We start from the raw sequence: 19,051 nt of genomic DNA on the forward strand, positions 1-19,051 counted from the left end.
AATTTAAATGACCTTCATTTTTTTGCTCAAATACATTAACATTTAATTCTTCCCTGGTCTTCAAATTGCTCCTTATAGCCTACCTACCCTAAGTTCTTTCTTAGCAACTGCTGAATTTTCAACTGTGTTGGGATGACTTTTTACTTTTTCTGTCCTTTAGGCTTTTTTACTGTGCTTCTGAAAGTCATTAGTGACTAGTGAATTAGGCAAACATAGATTCTAATCAGAGTTCTTAAAAGTCAAATATGGAGCATGGTATCCTTGCATATCACAGAATGTTGACTCAAGGGAAAAAGAAATAGAGAATTGCACAATTGGCCTTGATCATTCCTTTGGTGAACTTTTAGATGATTTAGGGATCATTTAGAGCAGCTATTGAGGCAAAATTATACAGTGGTTTTTGATGATCATTTTAGAAAGTCAAGAATCTCACATGATTATTCTGAAGAGTAGCAGGCCACTCATTTATTTAACAAATATTTACTGAATGCGCCATTCTTCACAATGCATTGTTCTATGTCCTGGGGTTGTATCACCAATTATGACAGTCAAGGTCCAAATTTTCATGCAATGTATAATTTAATAGGAGACAGAAAATTAAAAACAAGTAAGAAAAGTGGAAGACAGCTGTAAGGGCTGTGCAAAGTACTGTATTAAGATGATAGAGAATGATTTAGAGATGGCTTGAAATTAGAGTTTAAAAAAGCTTTTGGAAGGGAAAGTATTTATCTAAGATTTTTATGGTATGCAGACCCTGGCATACAAAAATTAGGTCTAAAAATTTCTGATCAGAAGGAACAGTTACTAGATCTATTTCTTCTGATTAGAAACATAGACCCTAAGGTACACCTTGCATAAATGAGAATAGACAGAATAGCACATAGGTTTTGCAGCATCCTATAGGAAGGGAAATTCTAGGAAGTAGATAAAAGCTAGATCGTGAGATTCTTTTTAAGTGAGATTGGACTATATTCTAAGATATGAAGGAGCTTTAAATAGGGGAGTAATGTAACCTGGTTGACACTTAGCCAGGCTATCCTGGCGCTTGGGTGACTACTAGATTTGGGCTATGGGAGAACTATGACAGTTATCTATGGGACTGAGGTTGGTTGCTTAGACAAAACTGATAGAAATAAGATGTAGTAAAGTGAATTGATTTAGCATATACTTTCGAAATAGTGGTAATACTTGCAGATGAAATGAATGTGAATGTGCTTAGAATGAGAGAATTTAGGGACAGCTATCATATTTTTGGTTTAATAGAAGTGGTAGATTTGTTTTTTAAAAGGCAAGCAGTCGGGGTTCAGAAAGGGGAAAATCTATAATTTTTCTTTGGCCTCTTTTACTTAATTTAGTTTTGGGGGACACAGACACACAGAGGAAAGATCATGTAAACACACAGAAAGAAAGCAGCCATCAACTAGTCAAGGAGAGAGATCCCTGAAAAGAAAATCAGCCTAGTTAAGACATTGATCTCTATCCTCTAGAAGAGTGAGAAGAAAAAACTCTGTTTAAAATACTCTGTCCGCAGGGCCTGGGATTTAGCTCAGTGGTTCCACCGCCTGCCTTGCAAGCACAAGGACCTGAATTTGATCCCCGGTACCAAAAAAAAAGAAAAAGGACTCATCTGTGGGAATTTACTATGACAGCCCTGACACTCATGTGAAGGACTACTAAATCTCTTCTCCACCCACAGTGTAACAGAGTAAGGAAATTTCAACCAGGGAGCAAATCAGCAGTTGGCAGCAGCTTGGAATTCTTTTCCCTTTTTTTCATTGAGACTGTACTGTTTTAAGATACCAATCACTTCACTCAGAATCTCCAGTAGCAGCCATGATGCTTGTATCATGGTTCCTTCTTGCCTACAAATCACCGTGTTGCATGGACCAGTCATCCATAAGACCAGCTGGTACCTCAGCCTTACAGTCCTCAGATAGGTGTAATAAAATAAAACTTTTGTCTCATTATTGCATTTTATACTGAATTATTTGAAAATATTCAGATGTTTTTTCATGAGGTTCAAATGCTATGGTTCCAATGGTCTGATTCCAATTTTAGTCTAATAAATTCAAACTAAGGAGTATGCACCAAGACATCCTTCAGTATAGTGAGAGAGGTAAGAATGAATATCAAGAGACAAAATATATGTTTTTCTCCAGGCAAAGAAATGATAAATAATTTAAAATAGTAGAAAAAATATGAGGGACATTCTCAATTACAAGCATTAATTTTTCTATTAACCTGCTTTTTATATAGGCAAAGGAATTTACCTGTCGAAAGTGAGTGATTTACCTAAACAATACATTAACAGATTATGATGTTCTATTTGCTTGCTATATTAGTGCTTTGTATAGAATCATAAATATTACATTTTATGTAGATCATTTCAAATATTATAGAAGCCTTCATTTCCTATATCTTTAATCATTTGAATTGTTGAATGACAATTACACCCCATACCACTTTTTTTAAGTGAAGAAAAACAACCAAACTGGTGGTGCATTCCTGTTATCCCAGCACACTAGCAGACTGAGGCAGGAGGATCCCACTCTTTCCTATAATTTCATCTTTTACAGAGCGTGACCCTTAGTGTTGTGGCTGATTACTGGAAATTGTGTTGTTTTTACTGAAGTTGTAATCACAGCAGAGGATTGTGAATTGCATATGTAGACGAGTTTAAAAAGAGACTGATTGATGGAAGACTAAGATATGAAATGCAAGATCAGTATGGAAACATCATAGTGTACTTCTCAACAGTAACACACCCACAAATGTTTTTACTTGCAAATTAATAGTTTTGTATGCATTCAATATCTCTAATATGGTTTCAAAATATTCTGACATTTTCTACAACTGATGCCAAGGTGTGAGAAATTTAAAATTCTTTTGATATTTCTACTTCTTCCCTTTTAAGTTTTGAGTATCTCAAAAGGGTCAACACAGGAAACTGTGAAGGAGGGTTGTGAAGTTGATGAGCCAGTGTAACCAGCTCTCTTGAAAACAACTAGTTAATTTTCACGTCAGTGGGTTTCAGAAGGTGGTGTTAAATGGTTTCTTGTCAAGGAGCTGCTGAGATTAATTATAATCTGGTCAGTTCCTAGTTGGAAGATAGCCATGGAAAGCTTTGGTTTCTATTTAATATATCCTGACCTTTTGAGATATAAAGGAAATGAACTATGTTGAGAAGTATTCTAAAGAAAGTCTAATGAAGGCATTTTCTAAACTCACAATATGTGAAAATCAATGAATCCACATTGAAATAGCAACTACAAATAACTACTGAGGATTTTCTGTATTATACAATCAAGCTGAAATTTTAATCTGTTTCACAAGGACCCAATCCCATGTCTCCTCTCTTCCCTTCCCTTTGTTTTTAAAAAAATTATCGATTGATTGATTGATAAAATTGAACCCACGGCCTTTGCATTGAGCTGCATTCCCAATCTATTTTTATTTTTAGACAGGGTCTTCTGAGTTTCTGACTTGCTCATGCTGGGTTCAAACTTGTGATCCTCCTGTCCCAGCTCCCAAGAGTGCTAGGAATACAGGAGTGTGTCACTAGGCCTGGCTTTTTTCTTTTTTTTTTATTCATTCCTCCATATCTTTATTTTTCTCTTAAGCTTTATGGGTATAATTGATGTACAGTAACATGCACATGTAAGAAATGTGTGATTTGATAAATTGGGATCCATGGAATCATCACCACATTCAGGACAATGAGCGTATCTATCATGTTCCACACGTCTCCCTTATAAATGTCCCTCTCCTCATCCTTCTGTTAGGACTTCAGGAAATCATTATGCTGCTTCTTGTAACTGCGTATTAGTTTGCATTTTCTTGAGTTTTATAAAAATGGCTCATATAAAATGAACTTTTTGGTCGGAATGTTTATCTGGAATGTTCATACTATTTTCAGAGTCATCCACTTTGTGATGCATCAGTGGCTGACGCATTTCTTGTTGCTGAGCAAAGTGTGTCGTATAAGTATTGCCACAACTTCTTTGCTTCTGGATGGGAATGGTGGTTTGTGGCTATTCTAATAAAGTGTCCATGAGCATCGTGTTTCAAGTCTTTATAAAGACATATGTTTTCATCATGCAGGAGGGGATGTCAGTTTGCAGCAATAGAATGCCTGGATCAGAGGGTCAGTGTATATTTAATGTTTTGAGTGAATGCCAAGTTGTTTATCGAAGTGTCATCACTGTTTCACATTACATTGAGCAATATCAAAAACTTTAGTTCTTCCACGTTTTTAACACTACTTGATATGGACAGCCTCCTTTTTATTTTAACTATTCTAATAATATATATCGGTATGCAATTGTGGTTTTAGTGTGCATTTATTTAATTAGCATGTGTGCTTACATGCCACCTGTATATTCTTCTTGTTTTTTTCTTACTTTTGAGTGTAAGGGTTTCTTGTATATTCTGGGCACAATTCCTTAACAGGTATATGTTTTGTAAATATTCTCTCCCACAGTAATTTCTTTTGAAAAGTAGAAGATTTTAATTTTGTTGAAGTCTAATTAATCAATTTTCTATGGGTTGTGTTTTTCAGTCATATTTAAGAAAATACTACCTAGGCCAAGAAAAGTTCTCTTCTAGAATTTGTTAATTTTAAGCAGTAAATTTAGTTATATGATTTATTTTTAATTTACAGTATGGTGTGATGTGTGTATTGCAATTCATTTTAAGAAATATGAATATTGAACTGTTCATATTTAAGAAAATACTACCTAGGCCAAGAAATGTTCTTTTCTAGAATTTGTCAACTTTAAGCACTAAATTTAGTTATATGATTTATTTTTAATTTATAGTATGTGTGATGTATGTATTGAAATTCATTTTAAGGAATATGAATATTGAACTGTTCCAGCATTATTTCTTTAAAAAAACCATCCTTTCCTGCATTAACTGCATGTGTGTACCTTTGTTACAAGTCAGTCACTTGTATGTGTTGGTTTTTCTCCTGGAATCTCTGTTGTGTTCCAGGCTTATATCGGTCTGCTTTTATATTACTGCCACACAGGCTTGATACTGGGGTTTTAAGTGCTGAAATCCAGCTTTGTCCTTCTTCATGTTGTCTTGCCTCTTGTGGGGCCTTGAATTAAATGAATATTTGAGTCTCCCTTCTTCATTCTTCCTTGGGTCTCAGTGCTGTTGACATCTGGCTGGGCCCTTCTCCCTATTCAGCATCTTGCTTTCATGGAGTACATTAGGTCAATTCCCACCTCTTGAGAATCACTGTCGTCCATGTCTGATATCCAGTGACTCCAGACATTTCTTTCACACATTATGTCTATGTGCTATTGTTTTAAAACAGACAATAATCCAGTTCATCGTTCCATCTTTTGGACAGAAATGGAAATTCCTAGGAGATCTGCTAAGCAAAAGCCCCTCTAAACTTTTTGATATAAAGACTTACCTCATTTCGGCCTACCTCATCCTTAGACCATCTCATCTGAGCAGTGGTAGAACCTAAGAGCACAGGCTAGAGGTAGCAGTCTGTGACCTGTTAGGAACCGGCACATAGCAGGAGGTGAGTGACTATGAGAAAACCTTCCCCTGTATCTACAGCCTCACCAATCCCTTCCTGCACCACCCCTGAGCTCCGCCTCCTGTCCTATCAACAGTGACCTTAGATTCTCACAGGAGCCAGAACCCTGCTGTGACGTGAAAATGTGAGAGATCTATCTTGTAAACTCCCTGTTCCTTTAAATCTTTCTAACCACAGATCCCAGGCCCCATCTCTGGAAAAATTGTCTTCCATGAAACTAGTCCCTGATTCCAAAAGGTTGGAGACTGCTGACTTAGAGGATTTTTTTCTTTTAAAAATTATTAAACTTAAAAAATTTTAAAACCTAAAATTTAAAGTTAAAAAAAATAAAAAATGTAAAAGTTCTTAATGTCTTAGTTTCTTTGTAGTTTCATCATTTACATGGTTCTTAAAAGTTTGCCCAAACATGGGGCTGGGGATGTAGCTCAGTGGTGCTGTGCCTGCCTGGCAAGCCCAAGGTCCTGAGTTCAATCCCTGAAAAAAAAAAAAATCTTCCCAAGCAAAATGTACTTCAGAATGCTATCTGCACCCCCTCTCATCACTGTTACTGTAGTCTATTTATTCATCTAGCTATAAAGCTATCACCAAAGTAGAGGTGCTATCATTGAAATAGGGGTGGAAAGTTCAGAATGTGCTCTTTTCCCTCCTAATCAGTCCCTGCTTCCTCACAAGTCACCTTTCTCTTGCACTAATGCACTGTAGGAACAGATGGAAAAAAATTGAAGGGCAATTACAGAACGTTTGGATTGCAGTCAAAATTGAGTTTATGCAGGGACCACCTCCTAACTGTATCTTTCTGGAGCTTCACTTTCTTCATTCATAAAGTTGGTGGAGTAGTGTAACGTTTAAAAATTAAAGAGAAATTGTAAAAAGAAATGGTAATATATTAAGGTTGATGTCACTAGGCTTTTTGTTAGCACATAATCAAAACAAAAGTGAAGGAAGATGATTTTGATTGATTTGAAAAGTTTTGTCAATATCAAGGTTAAGATATGTTACACCTTTATTCACCTCACTATTCAATAAAACAACACAAATTGATTCTCCTAACTGGAACTTCTACCTATTGACTACCCTTCCCATACCCCCTTTGGACTCTCTACAGCTTCAGGTAGTCGTCCTACTTTCAACTTCCATGAAATGAAGTATTTTGGATCCCACACAAGAATGTCCCATGCCACCCGATAGAAAGGTGGGTTCAGCAGGCTCTGAGGTCCTTCAGGAAAGGTTCTGGCAGCACTTGTGGGAGGAAACAACACTGCAGCTCAAGCTACTGCACCCCATACCTTTGCCAAGCTGCTTCCCAGGTTGTCAGCACTCTGCATTTCCCTGAAGCTCTTTACAGTGAGAGAGCAAAGGATGACCCCAGCCCCTGCTTTTTCCTTGGAGCTCGTTTCTCCTTGTGGTCAGAAAATAAACATCAGCAAGCAGAAATTTGATCGGTGCCTCCAGGAAGTCCCTTTAACCACACGGGAAAGCCTAGAGGAAGCGTCGCGTGCTAGCAGCCCTTGCTTCCAGACTAGCAGACATCTCACCTACGGCCCCTAACCATTGTACATTTTGTTTCCAGAGATTCTGTGTGTGCCTTCTGGAATTGTGCTTCCTTTTTTTTTGCACTTAGCCAAGGTCTGTTTCATGAAAACCCCATGATAACCACCTCGGAGTTGTTGCAAAAACATCGCAGTGGTTAAGGAAAACCTGTGGCCGAGAGCAGAGTGCTCAGCCAGTACTCTGCAGGAAGCTTGTCTGAAGGGGTTGGCATTTCAGTAATGAGGTTGTATAGAATTGGCCCTGACTTTGGTTAACAACAATCCTATCTTGGCCTGAAGGGCACTCATGTTGGCTTCAGCTTATAAATCTAAGATGTATAGATTATAGAATTTGCCATAGATTGTCTTTCCTTAAGTGAAATCCATGCAAATTATCAATGTACCCTGCTATAGCTTTGAATAGGTGGAAAGGAAATTGAAAGAGGAGGCTAAAATCAGTAGCTTAAACTAAATATTTTTTGATTATGCTGAAAACATTTTACTGAAGCAAAGGTACACTGATGGGCATAGCCTGTATCTATTACTATTTGTGTGTATGGGTAACTTTGGCCAAATAATAGAATATCTCTAATATTTAATTTTCCTATCAATTAAGAAAACTGAGTTAAAATAATTATATTTTTTCCTTTTGTGTTAGTCAGCTTGCCATTGCTGTGACAACTGTCTGTGGTGAACAAGTTCAAAAGAGGAAGTGTCTGCTGTGACTCCCGGTTTGGGAGGTTCAGACCATCACCAGTTGGCTGCCTTGTTTTGGGGCTTATGGTGAGGCAGGAACGATGTGTGGAAAAAAGCTGCTTACCTCATGCCACCTAGAAAGGAGAAACAGAGAGACAGAGAGAGGGAAAGGGAGAGAAAGAAAGGAGGAGGAGGAAGAAAAAGGAAAAAAGGAGAAGGAGGGGGAAGACAAGGAGGAGAAGGAGAAAGGAAAGCAGGCTAGTGTCTCAGTATCGCCTTCATGCGCATCCTCCCTCCTAATGACCCATTTTCTTTCTGTGAAGCTTCCTCTCCTAAAAGCTCCATCACCTCCCACTCGTGCCACAGGCTCGTGGCCTGACTTTGAGCACAAGGGTATTTGGGGACACTTATTTAAACTATAGCTCCTTCAGAAAAAAAGACCTGTAAATCTGTTTAAATGCGGCCACATAAGTAGTGCATTATTACCAGTGAAATTAGTGGCATGGTGTGTTAGGAGGCACGATATTTTAGAGGGGCATTCTTATTTCCAGATAGGCTACGTCAATATTTTACCTACCTACTTATCTTCAGGATGAGGTTTACCTGCCAAAATAAATCAGACTTTCCTGAGTAAAAGCAAATTTTCTGGAAATTCAATTTAGTTCTGCCATGCTTTATGTTCAGTTTCTCAGTGCTAGGCCAGCAGTGTTAACCACTTTTGTTAAAAAATATTTATGTATGAATATATAATAGATGAATTATAAATATACAAATTATATTGTATAAATATATAAATGTAATATATACATAAAATATAGAGAAGATATGCATATATATATTTAATTGACATTGCAAAATATTCATCATAACAGTTGGACATTAAAAGGCAACAAAAATGTTCAATACTCCGTTTTCTGTTCAGTCGCATAAATCTTTTGCCTTTTAAAAATGCTGATCGACCAAATTTCATTTTAATTGTCTTCTATGTGCACATTAACACATGTCACATGTCAGTAGGTAAATGGGTGAGCAAGTATTTTGAAAGGTGACTCCCAGGAAGAGTAAGATTAGATCAAGAGTTTCAGATGAGCACCTTGAGAACTAAGAATTGCTACCACTTTTCTCAAGCCAGATATTGCTGTATCCGCTTCACAAAAAAAAAGGTCAGATATCCTATTAACTTTGTGTTTATGTTGCCCTCTTTTTAATGTTATGATGAAAATATTTAAAGGAAGTTTTGTCTCTTATATACATTAACTTTATTATATATTTTACATAAGGCTCAAGATAATTCTTCTTCACTGACTGGCCTGAGCAAGCCAAAAGGTGTAAACCAGCACCACAATGGAAATACTCTCACCTTTAAACATTTCCTAGTAGTCATTTTGAGTGAGTCTTCTGTTCCAGCCAGGACTATGACTGTAGATGGTGTATGTAGTACTTTCTCTTAGCTATTGTCTTATTTTTCACAATGAGCAAGAATTAATTTTAAGGAAAAAAATGAACTTGCCAAAGAATAGATAAAATTGGAATGCTGGGGCAAAATGATTGCAGTGACTAAGAGTCTGGTTTTTAGTGTTTTGTGTGTGTGTGTGTGTGTGTGTGTGTGTGTGTGTGGTACTGGAGATCAAACTCGGGTCCTTGCGCTTGTGAGGTAGGCTCCGGAACCACTGAGCTGAATCCCCAGATAGTTTGTTTTTTTCGCAAATCTATATGTTAACAATACAAGTAAGGGTAATGATAATAACGGCAATAGTCACCATTATTTGGTAGGTACATAATCTCATCATGGGGATGTGGGACCACCGTGTGCTCTGCCTTAAATTTTTTGTTATCTTTGGCCCATGAGAAATATTTCCTGCCTTAATGAGCCTCTTGTGGAGCATTTCATAATCTCTGGCATTGTAGAGCCTAATAAATTTATTGACTACCAATTTTACTCCTAAAAACAATGATTGCTAAAAGATAAAAATTAGGATACTAAAAAATTAATAAGATTAATAGTAGTTTCAGGGTCCTTTCTTACTATAGTATTCTGAAATTTATGATTCTTCTACTTAGTATAGAAATGACAAGAACTGATGATACTGTTAGATAATTATGGATATTTGTGTTTAATTACAGAAAGTTTTTTCAGTGAGGCTTACTTTTTATGTTTGTATATGGCAACATGATTATGAAGCAGCTTAAAATGTTTTATATTTGGAAAGTTATTAACCCACTCTGATTGTATTAATGAGAAATTACTACTTCAAACCATATTGTTTTAAACACCATGACAATTTTCTTTTTCTTCTGATAATGAGGAAATTAAAAGTGAGGTACATTTTTAGCAATATAGGCACTTAGTATAGTTAGAGTAAAATCTCAGGTATATTTTTCAAAAATAGACTGGTTAAAGTATTATTTTTTGATTTTGAAATTTCTATTTCTTTTGGTACCAGGGATTGAACTATATTTTAAATTGGCATAAAGTGGTGTATATTCATGGGGTATTGATGCTTTAAATACAAAAATACAGTGTCTAATGTTCAAACCAGTGTAAGATCATCTTCTCAAACATATGTCATTTATTTGTGGTAAAGATTTAACTATAAAATGTGAATATTTTTAAACAAAAACAAAAAGGAAATTAACTTGAAAATTAGTTGTCCTCATAAAATGAAACAAAAATTAAAATATTGCCAAGCAAAAATGTGAATAATGAGAAAGTTCTTCCTAATTGAAGTGGGATTTCCTTTTGTTGCTATCTCGCCTTAACAAACCCCTGGGCTCAAATGATTGTCCCTCAGCCCCTCAGTAACTGACATGACAGGTGTACAGCATTGGGCCAGCTGTAGTGCAAACATTCAAAAGTTTTCTTCTAGCTCTTCTGAGAAATACAGCACATTAAGATATATTACATATGTGTTCACCCATTATTCAATAAAACAAGAGAAATTGATTCTCCTAACTGGAACTTTGTGCCCATTGACTATCATTTCTATATCCCCTTTCCCTGTACTCTCTACAGCTTCAGGTATGTATTCTACTTTCAACTTCCATGAGGTGAAATATTTTAGATTTCATACATGAATGTTTCATGCCATCCATTAGAAAGGTAGGCTCAACAGGATCTGGCACCTGTGACTTCTGGGCCTTTCCCAAGTCAGAATAATCATGAACTCCACACATTTTGAATTGATTTAGAGTATGGAGAAAGCCACAACAAAATACACCCCTTAAAAAGGACTTTCAAAACTGTTTCACAGAAAGTAGCAAGTACGTTGAGATAAGTGTATCCCAAGAGACAGGGCAAAAACTTTTTGGGAGATTAATGGCAATGTTTCTTTTAGTGTAATAATTTTTTTTTACTTAAACACAAACTGTATTTTTCATTTATACTTTGTAGTGTCTCTGTTATCATTTGTTTCAAGAAATTTTTAAAATTTTCCGAAGTTTTTGTTGTTATTTATTTATTGGTATATTACACTGTGGTCAAACAAGATATTTAATTTTTTCAATTCATTAAATTTAGTAAGACTTGTTTTGTGACTTACTGTGTTATCCAGCTTGCCATTACTATGACACAACACCTGGAATACTTGACTTAGCTTTCAGTTTGGGAAGTTCTGCTTCAGGATCAAGTGGTCATTTTGTCTGCACCTCCAACAGCAGTCTTGAATAGCAACTGAGGGTAGTGCATGGCAGAACAAAACTGCTTACCACACCTGCCTATAAGCAAAAAGAGTGAGTGAGGAAGGGTCCAAGGTCCCATGTCCCCTTCAAAGGTATCCATAGTGACCAAAGACCTCCACTAGACCTCCCCTCCCAAAAGCTCTGATTCCCTGGGATCAAGCCTTCATTCTCCACCTGAACTTATATGGGACCTTCCTCTAACACAGAATACCTTCCGTATGGTCTATCTAGAAATATATTTGATATGCTCTTGAGAAGAGTGTATATTATTTAGCTGTTGGATGCAATATTCTATAGATAATTTATTTTTATCCACTTGGTAAGGATGCAGTTTCTTGTTGATTTTCTGTCCTATCTGTTCATTGCAGAAAGTGGACTGTTAAAGTCCCCTAACATTATAAATTGGAGTTCATTATTCCATTTAATTCTAATAATATTTACTGTATATATTTAGGGACTCTGATATTGGATGCATATATATATATATATATATATATACATACACACACACATACACACATTTACTGTATTACATTCTCTTTCTGCATTGATTTTTATCATTATACAATGACTTTTCTCTATTCTACTTCTGACTAAATGTCTATTTTATTTCACGTAAGCATGCTAATGCTGCTTTTTCTTGGATCACATATTTATGAAATATCTCATTCCATCCTTAGGTGGAAAGTGAGTTTCTTCAAAGCTGGATACATTTAGGTCTTTTTCTTTTTAAATTCTTTTGGTCATTCTACATCTTTTAATTGGAAAAAAATTTCCAGTTACATTTAAGATAATTATCAATCAGATACTTTTATTACTATCATATTTTACTTATTTTTAAGTTACTTTATAGTTCCTTTCTTAATTCCTCTCTTAATAGTCTTTCTTTCTGGCTACTGATTTTCTCTAGTAGTGTTCTGATTCCTTACTATTTTTGGTGTGTCTATCATAAATTTTTGCTTTGTGGTCACTATTAAACTTTACAAAAACAAGTTTTTAATATAGCTGGCTATTTTGAAATGATAGCACCCTAACATCTATTATAAAGATAGGAAAAGAAAGAGAGACTAATGGAAAAACTATAATTGTATGCCAATCCTGTCTTATTTTGTGTTTTAATATTCCACTTTAAATCTCTCTTTATTGTGTATTTTTTAACATACTAATGTAGCTGTTATTAGTTTGATGTTTTAGTCTTTGTACTGGAGATTAGAAAATATGGCTTTCCATGTCCTGTTTACAACAAGATAACTTATACCTTTGTTGGTATAGCTACTTTTACCAGTTAAGTTTGCCTTCTGATATTTTCTTCCTATTCAATAGCATCTCTTTCTTGCATTTTGAAAATATCCTTCAAGCACTCTTTCTTGTAAGTCTAGTGGAAGTAAATTCATTCAGATTTTGTTTGCCTTGGGATGACTCATCTTTACCTCACCTTTATTCCTAAAGCTTTGATGGGTAAAGTAATCCTGGTTGGCATTTTTTTCTTCACCCTTGTGAATATTTTACCCCATTGCCCCTCACCTGTGTGGGTTGTGCTGAGAAGTCTGCTGTCGCATTAAGTGGAACAAACATGTGTTCTTTCTTTTCTCTTGGTAATCTACACCGGATCTTCATCTTTAAACTTTAAGAACTTGATTGCAATATGTCTTGGGGTAGATTTGGTTGAACTGAATCTTGCTAATGACTGTCAACTTTCCTGTTCCTGTATATTTGTATCTTTTTATAGTATTGAGATGTTTTCTTTGAATAGTCTTTTGGCATCTCTAAGTTCCTTTCAAACTTAAAAAACCTGAACGTTTGCTTTATTAATTCTATCCCAAGGTCCCTATGAACTTTCTTCATTACTTTTCATTGTTTTTTTCCCTGTACGTTATGCACTTTCAGTTACCTTCTCTCCTAGCTCATTATTTTTTCATCACCATTCTACTATTGATTTCTTTTATCACATTTTCAATTCAGTGTACTTTTTACCTCTTTGAATTTGCCTGTCCTGCAAGAAATTCCAAGTAGGTGCTTATTTTCTGAGTATAAGTTCACTGCCGCTATTTCAGTACTAGATGATCAAAGTTCACTGCCACTATTTCAGCACTCAATGGTGTCCCAAGTCCAGTTTTCTTACAAATCTGCAGTTGATGTTTTGTCAGTATAGAGATAGGGGTTCTGTGTGGCAAGGTCCAGAATACTCCGCCACTCTCACCAGCATGTGGTAAGAAATTACAGGTTATTGTCCAGCTGTGGGCCACCGCCATGTAAGGGCTGTCATTAGGCTTTTAAGAAAAACCTCACACCTACCTCTCTATTCCTCTCCAAGGGGACAATACCTCTGCTGTGCTGCCTGAGATAACCAGTCTTGTACTGTGCTGTGAAGGCTAGGTGGGCAGCCTTGTAACTACACATGCCATCTATGATGCCCACAGGTGCCAAAACCACTGCAGCAAAGGCAGGACCTTGTATTATTCAGCAAGATCTGCCTATTGCTTTGTGTAACCATTACCTGAGACTGCTATAGCCAGCCTCAGTTGATACTGGCGAGAATAAAAGTCCATTGTCCTGGGCCATTGATCTCTACCCACTTCTAGGATAGGCCCAGCAGACCTATCCATGGCCACTCATCTAAGGACAGAGGCTATTCAGAATCTTTCCACTGTTAGGTTTCACTGGCCCAGCACTGGGTTCCAGAGCAAATTCCTGCACTAATGTTCTCATATTCTTCCCTGTGAATGGCATCTTTCCTAAGTTGTGCTGCCTGAGGCTAGAAGAGTAGTGGTTGAGGCAGTCTTTTCGCTACCAGAATAATTTGGGTCTAGTAGTTCTAGTAGCTCTCCTCACGGGCATAGATGTAGGGGTGGGGCCCACGAATCTCTGATCAGGACTAGAATTCACTGTGGTAGTTCTAGTATTGTGTTACTTGACAACTTGTTATTAATTTTTAATGTCAACCAATTCTATAACCAAGGAATTTCCACCTTGGTAACAAGAGCCAAATTTGTAATAAATGGGCTTTCCTTCCAATCCAAGCTGTAAGATTCATTATTGGCTCTGTCAGGCCGTACTCATCACAATTGGTGCAAAAGATTAATTTCTGATGCTATTCCTATAAGATGTATAGTAGCCTGGTTATGAAGGAAAGCATATTCTACCTGTTATGACCTATCTACTACTTAATTGTGACAATTTTGCTAACAATTGTATTTGTGTATTAAGGTAATTTCAAGGTCAGAAGAATATTGCTAGAAGTAAGCTTCTACTTTCAAAAATGTTTTTGGGCTATTACTGCTATAGAAAATGAAGATGTATTTATGGTCATTACATCACTGTAAGACCCATACAGATAATACAAGACTATTAAATAAAAAATGATGGAAATTTTAGAATTTACAAACTGAATATAAGCATTATACCTCACAAATGCCTAGCAGCAGGTGCTGCAATCCCAAGAGAAGGATGTGGCTTTGAGTACATAGAACTTGGTCTAAATTAAAAGAAAATCTAACATCCATAAATAATATCTTAAATATAAGGATTATTTACAGAGATGATGTGTGTAAAATCTTGTAAGTGTAAATCCAATGTCTCTATGTTTTTATATGTATTTGTATGTCTGTGTCCATTCATTTGTGTTTGAGCTCCTCTTTTTAACTTCTAAATTTTTAAAATTTTTTAAATAAAGTTTAAAAATCATGTGATAGTGCAAAATATTAACAGACAGAACTGTAGAAATATGAGTTTCATGTAATCTATATTCTTTAAAGCCATTAACAGACTTTTCTGAGCATCTGCATGAATATGCTCACATATTTTAAAATGTGTTTACATTATATACTTTTCTATCCATAATTTCTTTCACTTAATATATCACCACTATTTTTCTCTGTCCATTCACAAAGAATGTACCTTATTCATTTAACAGATATGGAGACTTTCTTATATGGCTGAACCACATCTTATGGAACCAATTCTTTACTGATGAACTAGCAGGTTTTCTTCTATAATTTTCTAGCATGTTATTTTGATAGTAACTCAAATATTCTCTTTCTTGTTTAATTGTCTTTAATTAAAAGAAAATTTGAACATGACCATGACCTTGGACATATCAAGTTTCAATATTGGTAGATGCTGCATTAGGACTCACCTTTAAATAATAGAAAATCAACTTGAAGTAACAAGTAAAAAGTATGTTTATTGTTTGACATACTGAACATTCCAGGGAATATAAAAAATTTCAGGACAGCTGAATCCAAGGGCATAAACATTGTCCTTGGAACTCAAGTCTCCCCATTCTTTTGACTCTTCTTTTCTTTTTCCTGGCTTTATTGTCTGTCTGGCTCACCCAACATGGAAGACCTTGTTCGTTTGCACTTTTTTAATTCTTCAAAGCTAAAGCACCTTAGTAAAGAGAATTTTTCCTCTTCCATAATTTAGTGAATTCCTAGGGTGGAATTATCATTGAACCAACTTGTGAATCACACAAACACTCCTGAATGAACTGGCATGATCAAGGAGACAGACTTTGCCTATTGATAAAGTCTGAATTACACAAAGCCCATGGCTGGGTCAGACTGTCCGAACCACATGGACGAAAATAAAGAAGCAGTGGTTCCAAGACACATCAGGGAATAATTGCAATGGAATGAAATGGACATGGGTAGTCAAAACCAACTGATGTTCAGGAAAAGCCAGAGACTGAAAATGCTTAGCCTCTGCTCATAAAGAGGAATGGGAACAGACAGATCATTGATAATGAAATTATTCTAAAAATAGGCAATAGTATAAGTTTTCCTTGTCCTCATGATGCCCATAGTCCATTTGGGTGGAATAATCATCCCCAATAGAGTACTGTCTTCCAGATGTGGTAGAAGAGGTCCCAGGTGCTAAAACTGAGCAAGCATAGAGGCTTACATTTCACTTCAAAAAAACAAAGTTTTATTCAGGAAGTGTGCCACGTGGTCCTTCCTGTTGTATTGGTGTGGTGAGATGTGAGCCTGCTTCTATTCAGGAATCCTTGGTGGAATTGGGCACAAAGTAAGCTGGAAAAGGTTATACTCTTCTCAAGGTGAGCAGTTGATTTCAGGGACAAGTCAAGCAAGGCAGTGAAGAGCTGAGACAGCCAAACTGACAATGACAAGCAGTGTAACTTCAGGAGGGCCAGCCAAACCAATAGCCAGGATATAATCTGGAAGAATGGGCAGATTAATAAAGGAATATCTGTAATTTGGCTTGCTCTGGATAGTCCAGAATTATTCAATAGAACTTTCTCTAGATACAATTTTCTGATCTCAAAGGACCAGTCCAATACAATAACTTTCATTTTCCAGCTCATGTGCCCAAGAGCTGTCAGCTCAAGAGGTCATATAACAGTCTTAGACAGATGGTCACCCTTCTCTTAAACCCTCATTTTGACTGAATATAACAGGCTCAGAGGGAATGAGACTGGCAGCGTAGATCAATGTCTTTTTCAGACCAGGGAGCGGGCAGGATTGCTGAGCCTTGTTTCAGTTAGGGCCCTGATCCCGCAGCAACAAGACAGGAAGGCTCCTCCAGTCTCTACTGCATCTACCTTCCTGTTGTTCAGCCAGTCACTGATACTGTTCATTTAAATGGCAGAGAGGGTCAGGAAGGCTGGATAGATCTTCTAATCCATCCTCCTAACCTTGACGAAAGGCTGTTCGCTATATAGGGCATGCATGTAATCTGTAAGTTTAGGAGAGCTTTTGATATTTAAAGTTTTTATTTTTTATTATACCAGTGGAAGGCAAGTAATATAAGAAAGGTAGAAATAAGGTTGAAAATAACCTCTAATGTGAAACTTACCCAGTGGCAGCTATAGAGAGATAAATTGGAAGCAGTATGAGTTCATAAAGAAGAAAATGAGTGGAAGACGATGGCCAATTGGAACAAGTCTGGAGGTGGGGAGGGAATCATCAAGTTGAGAGGAAAAGATGAGTGAAATATGGTGGTTACCTGGGAATGCAAATTCCAGGGAAGACATGAGTAATAAGTAAATGACCTCAGGATGCCAGTGTATTCTGTTCTTTTTTAATGTGTATTGACACAGAGAAAAGGCTGGTTAAAAGTGTAAAGTTTTGAAATAAATTGTGAAAACCACTTTTAAAATATATTTTCATCAATCCTGTAACTAAACTAAATTTATAATTGCTGAATTAAGGAATGGTCACAGGAGCATCGATTGTGTGCTTCAGGTCTTGATTTCTGGAAGCACATTAGAGGGCTAATTGGAGCAGGCTACTGTTTATTACATGTGCTGTGCTATTTAGGCAATGGGTGATTCAGCCTACAATTTTAAATCTGAAAAACCTTTACTGTTAAGAAATAGAAACTCTGAGAGGTAAAAGTAACATATTATTACTTCCTGTGACCTAAATCGAGTTCAACTTCAGTTCTCTGTGTATCACTATTCATATCTATACAGTGAAGATGATAATAGTCCCCAGCTCGTGACTCACATGAAGACAAAAATCTGACAGTACATTGTAAGCTTCAGCATGATGCATTGCATATAAAAAGTACTAAATAAATGTTAGTCGCTAGTATTTAGGTCATTATTATTTTTATTATTTATGGTAAGAAAATAAAGAGGAGGAATGTAAGAAAACATTTTATAAGAGATACCAGCATTATAAAAGTTCAGAACTAGAAATCATTTTTTTGTTTTTTTGGTACTGGGGATCAAACTCGGGCCCTTGCACTTGCAAGGCAGGCGGCAGAACTACTGAGACAAATCCCCAGTCCTAGAAATCATTTTTGACATGTGTCACTCTTTGTGAAACAGGTGGCCTTAACTTGCATTTTGAAACACATGTAGATTTTTCCAGGTAGAGAAGTTGAAGGGAAGGCATTTCGAGCTCTGAGAACAACAGTGAATGCAGAAAAAGAGTTTAGATGTATGAGTGGAAGTATGCTTTATTTAATTAGGGTTTAAATTTTTGGTTGTTTAGAATCCATATTAGAGATGAAAAAGTGATGAGGTAGTGAGTACAGTTTATGTAAAATTTATGTAAATTTCACTTTTAAATTTTAAGCAACACTTTATTTTTGCAACATATTTTGCAAGATTATCTATCTATCTATCTATCTATATGTAAAATCAAGATGATTACTTGTGGAATAAAACTGCAATATGAGGATAAGAGGGAATAATAAATATGTACTTAGGAAGCTAAAGTTGTATTACTTTGTTTTTCACTTTCCCTAGGACTTGATATATTTTAAAGCAGTTGCCTTTATTGGAAAAGTTTACCAATAAATGATATTCAGTGAATTGGTAAATTAGAAGTTTGGTTTTCAGCCTCACCAGTGTAGAAATAAATGAAGAACATACAGATGGGAGTAAGCAAAGACTGCTTTTTCCGAACTTGTTAGTATATGAAGGTCAGCCTCTATCATTGTATTTGGCGGAAACTCAAAGGCATATAGAGAAGTGGAAAGTGAAACAAGGAAGAGGCTTCATACGCACCCTAGTAGGAAGGATTTGTAATGAAGCCATGGAGGGAAGTGGAGCATCCTGTTTTATGTGACTGGCTTGGAGAATGTATTTTAATTTCTCTGGTTAGTCTACAAAGAGAAATGA

The sequence above is a fragment of the Fukomys damarensis genome, unplaced genomic scaffold (genome assembly GCF_012274545.1).
Source record: "Fukomys damarensis isolate Sample0158 unplaced genomic scaffold, DMR_v1.0_HiC HiC_scaffold_15, whole genome shotgun sequence".
Taxonomy (NCBI): domain Eukaryota; kingdom Metazoa; phylum Chordata; class Mammalia; order Rodentia; family Bathyergidae; genus Fukomys; species Fukomys damarensis.